General features: G+C 37.8%; 1 protein-coding gene and 1 non-coding gene across 3 annotated transcripts in view; one reads left to right on the top strand and one right to left on the bottom strand.

The window, feature by feature from the left end:
- ADGRB3 (adhesion G protein-coupled receptor B3) overlaps positions 1–17,113 on the top strand; it is a 780,347-nt gene that overhangs the window by 512,791 nt on the left and 250,443 nt on the right. The window lies entirely within an intron of this gene.
- On the bottom strand, positions 13,803–13,909 carry LOC118905555. Its single transcript, XR_005022261.1, has one exon. It is a non-coding gene; the product is annotated as a U6 spliceosomal RNA (small nuclear RNA).

The raw sequence follows: 17,113 nt of genomic DNA, 5'->3' as shown, positions 1-17,113 counted from the left end.
GGCATTTGTTATTAACAGTATTTTGAGTTCACATGCCACCATATAATGCCTTTTTGCCAGTTAATCACTGTCATAGAAAATGACTGACTTACATAGAAGTCAGAAATTATTGATAATTTTAATTTCTGTGTCTCGCTGAGCTAAAAAGTTATTTCAGAGAGAATTATTGATGAGTGGCTGATTCTAGAGCAGATTGTTAGCATGGAATTTATCAGTCTGATGAAATGTAAAGTGAATAGGAGTAATTATTCACTCATTCATTCAACAATATTTATTTGTGCCTGCTGTGTGTGAGACCGTAGTAGGGATTTGGAACACAGAAGTGAGCAAAACACACGAAGATTTCTGTCCTCTCAGAGCATCTATTCTAACATGGGTAGACAGGCTACAAACAAGAAACATAATACATAAGCAAATCATGTTATAGAAGGTAATACGTGCTATGGGAAAAATAAAATGTAGAGCAAAAGGATGTGGGTGGGGATTGGTGGAGGGGTGTGGCCAGCATAGCCCTCCTGGAGATAGGAGATTGGAGCAAAGACAAAGGAAGTGAGAAAATGTATTCCCGTGACCCTCTGGAGACAGAGCATGCCAGCCAGAGGGGGCAGCTGGGTAGGTAAAAGGCATGAAATAGAAGAGTGCCAGGCTTGCCCAAGGAACAGCAAGGAGTCTGGGGCGTTTGGAGTGCTGTGAGGGGAGAGACTAACCAGAGGTGACTTTGGGAAGCTCTGAAGGCCACATGATGCAGGGCCTTCCGGGCCATTACAAGGACTTGGGATTTGGCTCTAAGGACAGGAGTCATGCCAGGGTTTGAGCAGAAGAATGATATAAAGTTACATTTTAAATGTATCTTGTGTTTACCCCAGGCTGTAGGTGAGGGAGCATATAAGCAGGAAGGTCAAATGTGAGTCTGTTTCAGTGATCTGGGTGAGAGATGCTGGCATCTCTTTCAGGATGGTCGCAGTAGAGGCCGTAAGATGTTTGAAAGATTGGATTCACAGTATGCAGGCTGTAGGGGATTCAAGAAAGACTTCAGAGACATTGGTCTGAGCTGCAGAGGAATGGAGTTGCCATTAAGTGAGATGGAAGTGAGATGGAGGAAACGACTCACGGACGAGGTTTGTGGGAAGGGAACAGGAGTTCTGAATCCAAAAGGTTGGAGGGTATGTATTTGTATACTGCAGTGCTTCTCAAAGTGTGGTCCCTGGACCAGCAGGATCAGCATCACCTGGGAACACGTTAGAGATGTATACTCTTGGGCCCCATGCTAGACCTTCTCCATAGGAAACTCTAGCCATGAGGCCCAGCAGTCTGTGCTTTAGCCAGACCTCCAGGTGATTCTGATGCTCACTCAAGTTTGAGAAACGTTGTGTGTCGTCGACAGGGACCATGGACTGCTGTTACAGAATGGGAGTACTATGGGTTCTGAAGTTAGAAGACCTGGATTCAAATCCTGCCTGACTGGGGCAAGATGATCCCTCCATCTGAGCCTTAATTTCTATACCTTTTAAAGGTGGACACTGATACCTGTGCCGCCAGATTGATGTGAGGAACTAGATAAAACAGGTAAAACCTGTGCACTTTGTAAGAATTAGGAAGAGGAGACAGGAGGCTGGGGATGGGGAGGTATAATACTTTTTTCTAATGTCCGTTTGCTTTCAAGAAGAAGTAATAAACGTTACATGGAAGATCAGAGTTTTCCTTGAAGTTTTGCTAGACCTTTAACATGCAGGTAAAGATGACTGCTAAGCAAATGTGAGGTTGATGATGCTACTTTTGTGACTTGGTAGAGGAATAATTGTTTGAATTAAATAATTTCTTTACCTCACTTGGATACAGAAAGAAAAGAGAAGTCTGTATTTTTACTACAAAATAGAAAAACCTGTTTCAATATGAATTTGCTTCTCTATGTGTATGTGGTTATCTTTTAGCATCTGTTTAAATTTGGTTTGCAATCTTTAGGTTCATTTTTCTACTTTTCTAGAAAATGTAGAGTATGATGTCTCTGAGTTTACAGAAGTCTGCAAGTAAGCTAAAAATAAGGGGAGATGTAGTCTTGGAACCATTTTTCCAGGAAAACTCATTCTTTCATTTTATTATAAGAAAAAATACTCAAGCTATTAGTTAAAACCAAGTCTATGTGGTGGCAAAGAATGTTTTAAGGTTTAAAGAACTTGTTACACAGCATGAGTTTTTATATTCAAAGTCACTAACATATTTTTACCACGGCAATGTTTTAGCAAAAATATATATGTATGTTTGAAACCAGCTTGGTTCTGCCATTTTGATTTCCAAGTGTCACCTAATAGTTAGTCATGGTAGTCTTCATTATTCTAGGTTTCTGATTGAGCTATTATGGTCTACATAGAAATGAACACATTTTCAGAGCATAGACGAACATCACTAGGCTGGGAAATTAAAAATTAACTACCATTTTGTATTTTTTTACATTCAGTAGAGAGTGAAGGTAATATAATAGGATTAAATAATAAAGTAGATTTTTAAAGTCTTGTCTCATATAAGTACAATTTAAGTCAATACTCATCTGCCTGTTTTGGAAACTTTTATTTCCTACCTCTGAAATTCTCTAATCGTATTCTTGCAGAGTGTTCAACATTCATTCACCAAAAATATGTTGAAGATCTCCTGTGTGTCTGGTACTGTTCTGGATGCCTGAGATACAACGGTGCACTAAATAGACACACATCTGGAAGTTATATTCCAGTGGACGGAGGCAAACAATAAATACAATCAGCAAATTACAGAATATGCTACACACGCTATGTCATAAACACTATGAAGAAAGATAAAACAGGGAGAAGGATATTGATAATGGGGAGGTGAGGGGAAGGGAATTCTACATAGAGTTCCTAAGGAAGGAGTTCCTGAGGTGACAGTTGAGTCTAAACCTCATGGGTGTGAAGGAGCGAGCCGGGTGGATATTTGGGGAAGAGATTCGTCAGAAGAGGGACTGCAAAGGCCTGGAGTTGGAGCACATCTAGGAGGAGCAAGGTTGCCATTATGACCAGAGAAGAGTGACAGCAATTTCAGATATGGAGACAACAAGATGCAAAATATAGAGAGCCTTGTGGGCCTTTGTCAGGACTGAATTACTTGGCGTGAAATAGAAACTGGAGAGTTGGGGCAGAGGACTTACGTGATCTGGCTTCCATCCAAAGATCTCTTCCTTTTGCATTTTCATTTGATTGAGAGCTTGCCTAGAAATAAGCTTCTGGGATTAAGTCATCCTCCCTATAAACTTTGGAGTCACCACTGACCCCCACCATGCAGCATTGCATGGGACTCTGGTTTGCGTTTTTTCGTAGATGATAGCTTAAACTCTCCATAATGTTTAGCGTTTCTAATCATCTTTGTATTTTACATAGAATTTGTGTCCAAGTGGGTATTTTGTTTCTTTTTTTCCAAAAGTTGTTTTCATGTAGCTTAAGATTCTAATCTTTCTTCAACACCATGAAAATTTCTTCTATTATTTCTTAGATTATTTCCTCATCCTTTCTAACATTCCTATAAGAAGGATGATGGATTTTCTAGATCTTCCCACATCTCTTAACTTTTCTTCCTTTAATTTCCATATATTTATCTTTTTCTACACTACAGACTGCCACAGTTGGAATTTTGTCCTTGCCACTTACTTGCTGTATGACCTTTGGCTAATTACTTAATCTCTGTGTTGTCTGTGATTCTACATCTATAAAATGAGGGTAATAACAATGGTACCTACCTTGTAGGAATGTTATGTGGGAAAAATGAGTTCATAGCAAATGAAAAACTAATGTTAGTTCTTTATCTTCCAGGTCACTAATTCAGCGTTCAGTATCTTCACTCTATCATTGAGTAGTTCTTTTGATTTTTTTTTTTAATTTAGGGCAATTATAATTTCAATTTCCAAGGATGTTTTCTCACTTTTTGACTCATTCTTTCTACAGAGCAGTCTATTCTTTGTCCATGTATACAATATGCTATCAAATCTCCCTGAGGGTAACAATTAGAAAAATGTGAAATTATTTTCTTCTCCTAATTGTTTCTATTTCCTCTAGAGTCTGCCATTCTCTATCTACTTCCTGGTATTTTTCTTTTTGCCATTGGTTTTCTTCAGAAGCCTTGAGGTGCTCAGTTGTCAGTCCATATTAGTGGATGAAAGACATGGTTTGTTTGTGTTTTGTTTGTATCTATACATCTGACATGGGAGAATCCCATGGATAGTCTCCCCTTGGCTGCAACGACTCCTTGCAGGGTCTGCATTACCAGGCAGAGGTCTGTAGGAGGCAGGCTTCCTCTGAGGGCACATGGGCAGGGAACAAGCAGGCAGACCAAGCAATTCCCAGCTTAACATCCCTCTTGGACAGTGCTGCCTTCCCTTGTGTGAGCCCTTCTTCTGTATCGTTTGTGGGAGTCTAGATTCCCCCTATCCTCCACTCTGATTCTTTCTTCAGCTCCCAAACCGAGATTTGGAGCCCTCCCCAGACAGATCAGGCACTTTCTTTGGAGACTTCTCAAGCTTTAACTCAATTAGTCTATGTGCATCTAAACAGGAGGAGGGCACCTGACTAGCCCCTCTTCATTTAATTCCTTTAGTGACTCTGAAAGTTCTCCAGCACTTCTTTGAAAACAACAACGCTCACCTCTCACCTTGAAGGCAGTTGGCTCTACTCTGGTTTCTCTTCCAGTCTCATTCCGTCTGCATCCATGGTCTTAAAATTTCTGCTTGGACCTTGGGACTTATCTTAAGAATATATTTGATGTCATTTCAGTGAATTGGGGAAGCAGCAAAGTGATGAAAAGCTTGTGCTCTGTCCCACATTTGGGAACACAAGTCAAGTCCACATCTTTTAGTTTGCACTCCCCAGCTCATATTTCTGACTATGGATTGTGAGTGGCTTAGGTCTAAGGGCTAACATAGTAGTTTGTAACACAGGAAGGTCATATCATCAAGAACTTCCCTTCCTTCTCTTCCTTTAGAGTTTGACCCTTTCAACCCTAAGATGAGTTTGCCGGATTACGTAGTGGGATCTCCAAGCTGAGAACCATAGTGGTTAACTCTTCAGCTCCTAAATGAAAGAACATTAATACCCTCGGACCAGACTCTCTTCTTCCCCAGGTGAGCATGAGGCCAAGTGGATTCACTGGAGTTTGCCTTCAGGAAGATACTAGGGATGAGTATAGCAAGGTGAGATTCAGTCAGAGGCTGGAGGGAGGAGAGGAACTTTTGAGAACAGTGTGTGGGGAGGAGAAGCAAGGTCATTCGTCTTCCCTGTTCCCACCTGTGGATGTGTCTCCCTCCCACATTTCAGGATTTCAACTCACAAGGGGGATTAGCACCCAGTTCCCTGGCTAGGATGTACCTCATCTCTTATTACTCCACTCTCCAACACCATCAAAGGGCTGTAGAGAGATTAGAGAGTTGTAAAATAAATTAGGTGATACAACCACTATGGAGAACAGTATGGAGATTCCTTAAAAATCTAAAAATAGAATTACCATATGACCCAGCAATCCCACTACTGGGCATATACCCTGAGAAAACCATAATTCAAAAAGATACATGCACCCCAATGTTCATTGCAGCACTATTTAGAATAGCCAGGATATGGAAGCAACCTAAATGTCCATCGACAGATGAATGGATAAAGAAGATGTGGCACATATATACAATGGAATATTACTCAGCCATAAAAAGAAACGAAATTGAGTTTTTTGTAGTGAGGTGGATGGACCTAGAGTCTGTCATACAGAGTAAAGTAAGTCAGAAACAGAAAACAAATACCATATGCTAACGCATATATATGATATCTAAAAAAAAAAGAAAAAAAATGGTACTGACAAACCTAGTTGCAGGGTAGGAATAAAGAGGTAGATATAGAGAATGGACTTGAGGACATGGGCTGGGAGGGTGAAGCTGGGACGAAGTGAGAGTAGCATCAACGTATATACACTACCGAATGTAAAATAGTTGGCTGGTGGGAAGCAGCCGCATAGCACAGGGAGATCTGCTCCGTGCTTTGCGATGACCTAGAGGGTTGGGGTAGGGAGGATGGGAGGGAGGCTCAAGAGGGAGGGGATATGGGGACATGTGTATGCATATGGCTGATTGGCTTTGTTGTGCAACAGAAACTAACACAGTACTGTGAAGCAATTATACTCCAATAAATATCTATTAACAAATTAATTAATTAATTAAAGGAAAGGTCAAAAATCACTCTTCCCTCAGGTTCCTGCGAAGTCAAAATGAATAGGATGGGAATTCTGTAATTTTTAATGGGCCTGGAGATGACCAAGGAAGGGACTCCCACGTCCCACTCAGTGAGGCAGAGCACCTGTGAAGGCAGGGGGATAGACTGTGCATTAGAGGTGGCCATTTTTCAGGGAGATGCATGGGGTCAGGAGACCGTAGATGGTCACTTAGCTGGATGCCCCCAAACCATCAGACAGGCCACGCATGGAGTCAGAAGCTGGATGTGTTCATTGGACAGACGACGTGAGGACTGACCAACAGAGAAGTGAACCAAACCAGACTCACAGCCTGTCACCAATTTGTTCACAGGCTCCTTTTGTGCAAATATTCTTTGGTCCTTTCTAACACAGATTTAAATCAGGTTTGAGAGTAGGAGGAAAGGGAGTTTGGGAAGAGTGTTCAAAGGGAAAGAGATCATGGAAATGTTTGAATATGACTGTATTCACCCAAAGGACATTAAGTTTTAATCGGGAAGTGACTGAGAAAACTGTAGGGCTGGAGAACATTTATCAAATCACTACTGATTGAGACTGGGACCATGTTGAAGAAAACCAAGAACAATTCCAAAATAAATACATAAAGGAGTTTCATGTTCACCCATAGCTGAATGTTGACTGTATAATTTTGAGCTCTTCATACCCAGTAATGTACATTATAGTAGGGTGCTTTACAAACATTGTCTAATAAAAATACCTAATTTGTCACTAATTAGATAGTAATTGTGTTTCCGTGCTAAGAGATAAAATGTTCAAATGTGTCTCCCTCTGAAATTGGGTTTAGGCACCATAATGGCCGTTCATTAATGTTCCTGCAATCTCTGAGGTCCAAATGTAGTTATCACACGGAATCATCCAAAGTCATTCATGGTATGCCCCAAACCATCTGCCTCATACCTTTACAAACTGAAAAGGAGGTTAGAAACTGAGATGCCTCTTCCCAATCTCAATCCTGAAGACTGAAGCTTAGAAATGGCAGTAAAACATTTACTACAAGCCCACTAAGACACATTTTGTTTATTATTATTTCTACTTAGACTTTGCACCAGGTTCTGCCTTAACATATTTTACACAGTCAGTAAATATGACTTGATTCAGCACTGAAGGGAAAAGGATAACACAATATTTCTGGGATCATTTCCTTCTTGACATCCTCATATTAATGACTGTTTGCTTATGTCTTGGCTGACATGAATTTGAAACAAACCAAACTTTATAATTCGTGCCTTCAAATTTGAGTTATTTGTCAGTGAAGATGGTATTCCTAAATTGCAATTTCCAAACTGGATTTTTCACCATGTTTTATGAAAAGTGCATAGCAGTCTGCAAATCTCTGGTTCAAAATTACATGTTTCTCTCTATCATGACAGTGCCTAAGCTATGTTCTGTCCCTTTATAAGTCTATTTCTGATCTCTGACTCCTGTCAAAATTGATCCTGTACAGGTCAGTCTGACCCATAAACTACACGAAATTGTTTTTGAGGTTTGAGGCCTTAATATCAGTTAACGTCTAAATCTGCCATTAAATTTTGCTATGTGCTTTTTGTTCCATGGTAATTACCACCTTCGTCATCATGTTCAAGTTTTGATAGGCAATGTTGCTTTGAAACTACTAAGAGAAAACATTTTTTAAACCACATAGTGTATTTCTTTTGGAAATTAAGTACTGATATTTACACATAACTGGAGACTTCCATAATTTTTGTTTTCTTCTTTATCCTAAAAGAAACGACTGCTGTTGTAATTCATGTTTCTTACGTGTGGTTTCCTGGCTTCTCATTCTTGAACATGAGTAGGCTCTGCTGTGTTAGAAAATTTCCCTGATATCTTCAGATACACGAAGTCAGTCATTGCGATTCTTTCTGTAACCATCAAGTGAGTGTGGGGTGGTCTGGTTATTTCTAGGTTTGAAACTACAAATGTAGCTTCTAATCCAGTTTCTACTTAATCACGGGGTGACTTGGGACATATCACTTAACACTTTGTGTCTTACTTTCCCTCTGTTATAAAAATGAGGATGTAATAAAAACTACTCAAAGAGTACTAAATCCAGTGTGTAAAAAACAGCTGAATCATGGTTAGTACTCGAAAAACTTAACCTTTCTTCCTTTCTTTGTTCGCACTACAGGACATATTTTATTCCAGAATATATCAACCTCATATATTAGGTGTGATTTCTTTTTCCAAAAATTCTTGATACTGTGAACACCTTGGTATCAGCTTCTACCAACTTCCAAATGTTAAAATTTTGCTCCAAGAGTGCCCCAGTGCCCAGGAATTTGTGTGAGGCAAGGGCCCACACAGCAAGGTTACAACCAAGGTAATAGTGTTTCTTCTGGCATGGCATTTGCACACAAGTGCCTTTGAAAGTCTCCTTCATATGCACCCCCTAAAGAGAAACTAGAGCTGTCTCCCTATAGAGAAAGGAAATCAAATGTTAAGAGTCAGAACAATGTGTTCACATATGGACACATTCTCCATTAAAAAAAAAATCCAGTTACTCTATTTCCAGTGAGACATTGTAGCAGGGCTGCACCCAGTCTATGAAAAGTGCAAGCCCCTGTGAACACTGTGTGTGCTTATCATCAGTATTTAAGACATGTCTGCTTATCCTCACTGTCACCTGTCTGTTCACAAGAAAAAGTATCTAAGAGCTCTCCCTTTATTTGAAAGTCAAATGTATTTCGGTATCTTTGCCACATCAATTTTACTTAAAGACTTAATTCCCCAAAGCCAAAATGACAAAATCCACAGCTTAGAGTCATTTATTAAAATTTAAAGCCTCCGTTTAAATGAAGAAAGCTGTTAGGGGATCCTGTAGTCCATGAGTTGAAGACAATTATTTATTCTACAGGGATAATACTGATAATTTTAAATGTTCCTTCTTGGCCTTTAATGGATAGTAACCGGAATCATAGAATTTCTTCCAAAGTCTTTTTCTGCTCTTTGGCGAATCACATAGCAGATATAAACCCACCTCTTCCCCAAAGGAAAAAAGAAAAAAAAAGAAGCTCCAAGAATCATTGATCCAGGCTTGAAGCCAAGCAATCTATATTTAGTGCTTTCTCAACAAGCCACACAGTAAAAATGTAAATGGAATGGTGCTACTTTCTCCTCTCACCATTTTTCAGTGTCTAAGTTTGATGCTGTTTAAATTGTTATTTTCAGACTATCTTCAAAGAACTTAGTTACTCCCATGTAGGGGCCTTACTATCCCAATTTCACATTAATCATAATTCCATGATTCTTATTGCTTTACAATACTTGGCTTTCATAAAAATGTAAGGATATACCTGAGGTATCCTCCTACTCTGGGTTGCTGAATTTGCACAGAGTCAATGGGTCTCATCTAAGTCTTTTCCTCCCCAGTTTATTGAGATATACCTGACATATAAGGTCATGTAAGTTGAAGGTGTACAGTGTGTTGATTTGATACACATACACTGCAATATTATTACCACTGTAGTGTTAGCTAACATCTCCATCACATCATATAATTACCTTTTTGTTGTTGTAAGAACATTTCAGATCTAATCTTTCAGTGACTTTCAAGTATGTAGTACACTATTGTTATCTTTAATCATAATGCTGTCCATAGATCTCCAGAAGGAATTCATCTTCTAGTTGGAAGTTTGTACCCTTTGACCAGCATCTCTTCATTTTTCCTGCCTTCCACCCCTGGTAACCACCATTGTACTCTCTATTTCCATGAGCTCGGCTTTTCTAGATTCCATATGTAAGTGATATCATATAGTATTTGTCTTTCTCTGCCTGACTTATTTCACTTAGTATTGTGCACTCAAGAGCCATTCACGTTGTCACAAATGACAGGATTTTGTTATTTCTCGTGATTGAATAATACTCCATATCTTCTTTTTTTAATTTATTTTTTATTTAACATCTTTCTTGGAGTATAATTGTTTTACAATGGTGTGTTAGCTTCTGCTGTATAACAAAGTGAATCAGCTATATGTATACATGTATCCCCATATCTCCTCCCTCTTGCAGCTCCCTCCCACCCTCCCTATCCCACCCCTCTAGGTGGTCACAAAGCACCAAGCTGATCGCCCTGTGCTATGCGGCTGCTTCCCACTAGCTATCTATTCTACATTTGGTAGTGTATATATGTCCATGTCACTCTCTCACTTTGCCCCAGCTTCCCCTTCCCCCTCCCCATGTCCTCAAGTCTATTCTCTACATCTGTGTCTTTATTCCTGTCCTGCCTCTAGGTTCTTCTTTTTTTTTAGATTCCATATATATGTGTTAGCATACGGTATTTGTTTTTCTCTTTCTGATTTAATTCACTCTGTATGACAGTCTCTAGGTCCATCCACCTCACTACAAATAACTCAACTTTGTTTCTTTTTATGACTGAGTAATATTCCATTGTATGTATGTGCCACATCTTCTTTATCCATTCATCTGTCGATGGACACTTAGGTTGCTTCCATGTCCTGGCTATTGTAAATAGTGCTGCAGTGAACATTGTGGTACATGTCTCTTTTTGAATTATGGTTTTCTCAGGGTATATACCCAGTAGTGGGATTACTGGGTCATATGGTAGTTCTATTTTTAGTTTTTTAAGAAACCTCCATACTGTTCTCCATAGTGGCTGTATCAATTTACATTCTCACTAACAGTGCAAGAGGGTTCCCTTTTCTCCACACCCTCTCCAGCATTTATTGTTTGTAGATTTTTTGATGATGGCCATTCTGACTGGTGTGAGGTGATAACTCATTGTAGTTTGATTTGCATTTCTCTAATGATTAATGATGTTGAGCATCCTTTCATGTGTTTGTTGGCAATCTGTACATCTTCTTTGGAGAAAAGTCTATTTAGGTCTTCTGCCCATTTTTGGATTGGGTTGTTTGGTTTTTTCATATTGAGCTGCATGAGCTGCTTATAAACTTTGGAGGTTAATTCTTTGTCAGTTGCTTCATTTGCAAATATTTTCTCCCATTTTGAAGGTTGTCTTTTCATCTTGTTTAAGTTTTCCTTTGCTGTGCAAAAGCTTTGAAGTTTCATTAGATCCCATTTTTAAATTTTTGTTTTTATTTCCATTTCTCTAGGAGGTGGGTCAAAAAGGATCTTGCTGTGATTTATGTCATAGAGTGTTCTTCCTATGTTTTCCTCTGAGAGATTCATAGTGTCCAGTCTTACCTTTAGGTCTTTAATCCATCTTGAGTTTATTTTTGTGTATGGTGTTAGAGAATGTTCTAATTTCATTCTTTTATATGTAGCTGTCCAGTTTTCCCAGCACCACTTATTGAAGAGGCTGTCTTTTTCGCCATTGTATATTCTTGCCTCCTTTATCAACAATAAGGTGACCATATGTGTGTGTGTTTATCTCTGGGCTTTCTTTCCTGTTCCATTGATCTAGATTTCTGTTTTTGTGCCAGTACCATACTGTCTTGATTACTGTAGCTTTGTAGTATAGTCTGAAGTCAGGGAGCCTGATTCCTCCAGCTCCATTTTTCTTTCTCAAGATTGCTTTTTGCTATTCCGGTCTTTTGTGTTTCCATACAAATTGTGAAATTTTTTGTTCTAGTTCTGTGAAAAATGTCATTGGTAGTTAGATAGGGATTGTATTGAATCTGTAGATTGCTTTGGGTAGTATAGTCATTTTCACAATGTTGATTCTTCCAACCCAAGAACATGGTATATATCTCCCTCTGTTTGTATCGTCTTTAATTTCTTTCATCAGTGTCTTATAGTTTTCTGCATACAGGTCTTTTGTCTCCCTAGGTAGGTTTCTTCCTAGGTATTTTATTCTTTTTGTTGCAATGGTAAATGGGATTGTTTCCTTAATTTCTCTTTCAGATTTTTCATCATTAGTGTATAGGAATGCAAGAGATTTCTGTGCATTAATTTTGTATCCTGCTACTTTACCAAATTCATTGATTAGCTCTAGTTGTTTTCTGGTAGCATCTTTAGGATTCTCTATGTATAGTATCATGTCACCTGCAAACAGTGACAGTTTTACTTCTTTTCTGATTTGGATTCCTTTTATTGCTTTTTTTCTCTGATTGCTGTGACTAAAATTTCCAAAACTGTGTTAAATAAAAGTGGTGAGAGTGGGCATCCTTGTCTTCTTCCTGATTTTAGGGAAATGGTTTTAGTTTTTCACCATTGAGAACGATGTTGGCTGTGGGTTTGTCATATATGGCCTTTATTATGTTGAGGTTAGCTCCATCTGTGCCTACTTTCTGGAGGGTTTTTATCATAAATCGGTGTTGAATTTTGTCAAAAGCTTTTCCTGCATCTATTGAGATTATCATATGGTTTTTATCCTTCAGTTTGTTAATATGGTGTATCACATTGATTGATTTGCATATATTGAAGAATCCTTGCATTCCTGTGATAAACCTCACTTGATCACGTGGTATGATCCTTTTAATGTGCTGTTGGATTCTGTTTGCTTGTATTTTGTTGAGGATTTTTGCAGCTATGTTCATCAGTGATATTGGTCTGTAGTCTTCTTTTTTTGTGACATCTTTGTCTGCTTTTGGTATCAGGGTGATGGTGGCCTCATAGAATGAGTTTGGGAGTGTTCCCCCCTCTGCTATATTTTGGAAGAGTTTGAGAAGGATAGGTGTTAGCTCTTCTCTAAATGTTTGATAGAATTCGCCTGTGAAGCCATCTGGTCCTGCGCTTTGGTTTTTGGAAGATTTTTAATCATAGTTTCAATTTCAATGCTTGTGATTGGTCTCTTTATATTTTCTATTTCTTACTGGTTCAGTCTGGGAAGGTTGTGCTTTTCTAAGAATTTCGCGATTTCTTTCATATTGTCCATTTTATTGGCATATAGTTGCTTGTAGTAATCTCTCATGATTCTTTGTATTTCTGCAGTGTCAGCTGTTACTTCTCCTTTTACATTTCTAATACCTTTGATTTGAGTTTTCTCCCTTTTTTTCTTGATGAGTCTGACCAGTGGTTTATCAATTTTGTTTATCTTCTCAATGAACCAGCTTTTAGCTTTATTTATCTTTGCTACTGTTTCCTTCATTTCTTTTTCATTTATTTCTGATCTGATCTTTATGATTTCTTTCCTTCTGGTAACTTCGGGGGATTTTTGTTCTTCTTTCTCTGACTGCTTTAGGTGTAAGGTTAGGTTGTTTATTTGAGATGTTTCTTGTTTCTTGAGGTAGGAATGTATTGCTGTAAACTTCCCTCTTAGAACTGCTTTTGCTGTTCCCATAGGTTTTGGGTTGTCATGTTTTCATTGTCATTTGTTTCTAGGTGTTTTTTGATTTCCTCTTTGATTTCCTCAGTGATCTCTTGGTTATTTAGTAGTGTATTGTTTAGCGTCCATGTGTTTGTATTTTTTACAGATTTTTTCCTGTAATTAATGTCTAGTCTCATAGCGTTGTGGTCAGAAAAGATACTTGATACAATTTCAATTTTCTTAAATTTACCAAGGCTTGATTTGTGACCCAAGATATGATCTATTCTTGAGAATGTTCCATGAGCACTTGAGAAGAAAGTGTATTCTGTTGTTTTTGGATGGAATGTCCTATAAATATCAATTAAGTCCATTTTGTTTATTGTGTCATAAAAATATGGAATGCTTCACAAGTTTGCATGTCATCCTTGCACAGGGGCCATGCTAATCTCTTCTGTATCATTCCAGTTTTAGTATATGTGCTGCCGAAGCAAGCACTTCATATCTTCTTTATCCATTCTTCCATTGATGGACACTTAGGTTTCTTCCCTATGTTGGCTATTGTGACTAATGATGCAGTGAACATGCAAGACCAGTTCTTTATAGTTTATGAATTCTTTCTCCATGTAGAGCTTGTTTCAGGCAGCCTCTTCCTAGGGTAGATAATTTACTTTTCTGGAACACCACTAGATCATAAGTTCCTTGTGAACATGGATCTATCTTTGAACCATCCATCTTCCTAGAGACTAACACAGTGCATAAAGCATAATGATAGATAGCATTTATAAAATGCTGACTGTATGTCAGGAACTGTTTTACACTCTTTACATGCATTAATTTATTTAATCTTCAGAACTTGATGAAATGGGTATTACTATTGTCTTTACTTTACAGTTGCGTTAACCTGAAGTTAATTTGAAATACAGATGGTGATTTGTCCAAACCCATACAACAAGTATGTAAGGTAACAAAAATCTGAACCTAGGCAACTCTTGAGTTCTACCTTATAGTGTCAACTAGTGGAGTTAAGAATTCAGTGCATGTGTGTAGAATTAAATAAACTCCTCTGGAACCTAATAGAATTTCTTTAAAAAATGTAGATAATGCAGATGGGATGAAAACAAAAGTGAAAGAGAAATGTGTAGAATAAGGAAGTTGGAGAGTAGCATCAAAGAATAGGGGATAAGAAACAGTGAAGAAGGAAATTAGCCCAAGTGCAGGATTTCATGGTGCAAATAGGAGAAAAGAATTAAAAGAACCTGCTTGAGGTGAGGGGGGAAGGAATATTGGAAGAAGAGAATATTGAACAGAAAAAGCCTACAGAAACATTATTGGTGGGCTGGGAAAAGTATCACACTTTGAAAATTTTAAATAAAAAAGTTTTATTTTTAAATAGCTATGCACTTGTGGTAAGATTATTTCTTCCTGTGTTACATTCACCATAATCTCTCAGACTCCCAATCGTGGTCCCATGTGAATCAATACCAGACACCTGTTCAGGTGAGATGCTAGGAGAATTATTTCACTGGACTACAGCTGTTGATGCTTTTTACTATCCACTGAGTCTTTATATTGTACAAAATCAGAAAAGGAAATGTTCACTAAGGATCCTTTTTGGTGCAGAAATACACTGTCAATCCTCTCCTTGAATACCTTTCCCAGACTCTGTCTCATTACCAGTTTTCCCTTCGCAGTAAATAATCTACCTTAATTATTTCTAACCAGTTTTTGTAGAGATTAGTTGGCCTGAAAGATGGTGGGAAAGCCCTGGTTATCATTCTTGTTGTGTGTTGTCTTGGCTACCTGAACATGCCCAGTTCACAACTCATATTCAATCAACACATATTTGCCCTCTTACATGCTTGTATCACCCACTGACACTAACACCCTTCCAAGGGAGGGGAGAGTGCTATTCTAAATTGACTAAAGTAGATTTGGAAGTGTCCCACCGCACCCCTGACTTCTTTTTCTCCTCTGTTTCTTTCTTTTAGATGATTTGAGGCTTTGTGATGCCTTTTTCCCCTTCTCTGGTTTTAGAAGTTATATACTCTGTTTCATTTCACCTAATGGTTGTCTATTATTTTTAACTTATAAACTTGATTTAACAGAGTTTAATGTGGATCAGTATCTCAGCCCTTTTCCAGAACAGTACAAAGATTTGGAACTCTTTAACTCCTGTCGTGCCCTCCTGACATTCATTATTTTTTTCCAGGCTTTGATATCTACCTTATGTTTATACTTTCCAATTTTGTGCATTGTTATTTTTGTTTTAAAAAGCGTACCTGTTAAGTTTTACCTGCATATGATTAGCAAATGCTTTTCCCATTATTTCCTTCTAAATTCAGTCCTGCTTATTGTAGCAATTTTCATCTGCTTGAGATACATCCTTTAGTAGTTCTTCCACCAAGCAAATCCTATTAGAGACCTCTCTCAGTCTGTTTCTGAACATGTTTTTAATCTTTGTTTAATACCAAATGATATAAGACATAGTTATTTGCTAGTTTTCCCCCAATTTATAATTATATTTTTTGTGAAAATCTCCAGATGAGAATTAAGAACCATTAAAACAGAATGATATTGTGAAAAGGAGCCATGAATTTCCAGTGTTGGAAGAAAGCCATTATTTCAAGGTTAAAACCTAATATAAATTATCTTAAAATTAGAAAAAAGAAGAGTGTTTATTTCAATAGCCTTTCAGAATAAGGCATTTAATTAGAAATCATGGCATTATCATGGAGGTCAAACAGTAGAGTACTGAAAGTTAATATTGAAAATTGTATTTAAAGCAGAAGAGAGAGATGACACTGAATATTCTCATTATGTCTAGTACCAAATGTTGTTGAAAAAAGTAGATTGAAGTTTGAATACAAGTCCATAGTTTGTAATAGCAACAAGTACAGTGTCCATGTGGTGGTTTGCAGCTGAAGCACACAAATTTAAATGGGACTATTTGAAAAAGCATTCACGCATAAGCTTTATTTTTTTAATTTTTATTTTATATTGAGATAGAGTTGATTTACAATGTTGTGGTAGTTTCAGGTGTACAGCAAATTCAGTTTTACATATACATATATGTGTTCTTACATATAGATACATATATCTATTCTTTTTCATATTCTTTTCCCAGCTAGGTTATTACAGAATAATGAGTAGAATTCCCTGTGCTACACAGTCGGTCCTTGTTGTTTACCTATTTTATTTTGAGTGGTGTGTGAGTGTTAATCCCAAACTCCTCATTTATCCCTCCTCCCACACCTTTCCCCTTTGGTAACCATAAGTTTGTTTTCTGTATCTGTGAGTCTGTTTCTGTTTTGTAAATATGTTCATTTGTATCTTTTTTTAGATTTCACGTATAAGTGATATCATATAATATTTGTCTTTCTCTGTTTGACTTCACTTAGTATGATAATCTCTAGGTTCATCCATGTTGCTGCAAATAGCATTATTTCATTATTTTTTATGGTTGAGTAATATTCCATTGCATATATACACCACATCTTTATCCATTCATCTCTCAATGGACATTGAGGTTGTTTCAATGTCTTCACTATTATAAATAGTGCTGCAATGAACATTGGGGTACATGTATATTTTTGAATTATGGTTTTCTCTGGAGTGGGATTGCTGGGTCATATGGTAGTTCTATTATTAGATTTTTAAGGAACCTCCATACTGTTCTCCATAGTGGTTGCACCAATTTGC

The sequence above is a fragment of the Balaenoptera musculus genome, chromosome 12 (assembly GCF_009873245.2).
Source record: "Balaenoptera musculus isolate JJ_BM4_2016_0621 chromosome 12, mBalMus1.pri.v3, whole genome shotgun sequence".
In the NCBI taxonomy this organism is placed as follows: Eukaryota; Metazoa; Chordata; class Mammalia; order Artiodactyla; family Balaenopteridae; genus Balaenoptera; species Balaenoptera musculus.
Note: the sequence above shows the minus strand (reverse complement) of the source record. Positions and strands in the feature narration are given on the sequence as shown.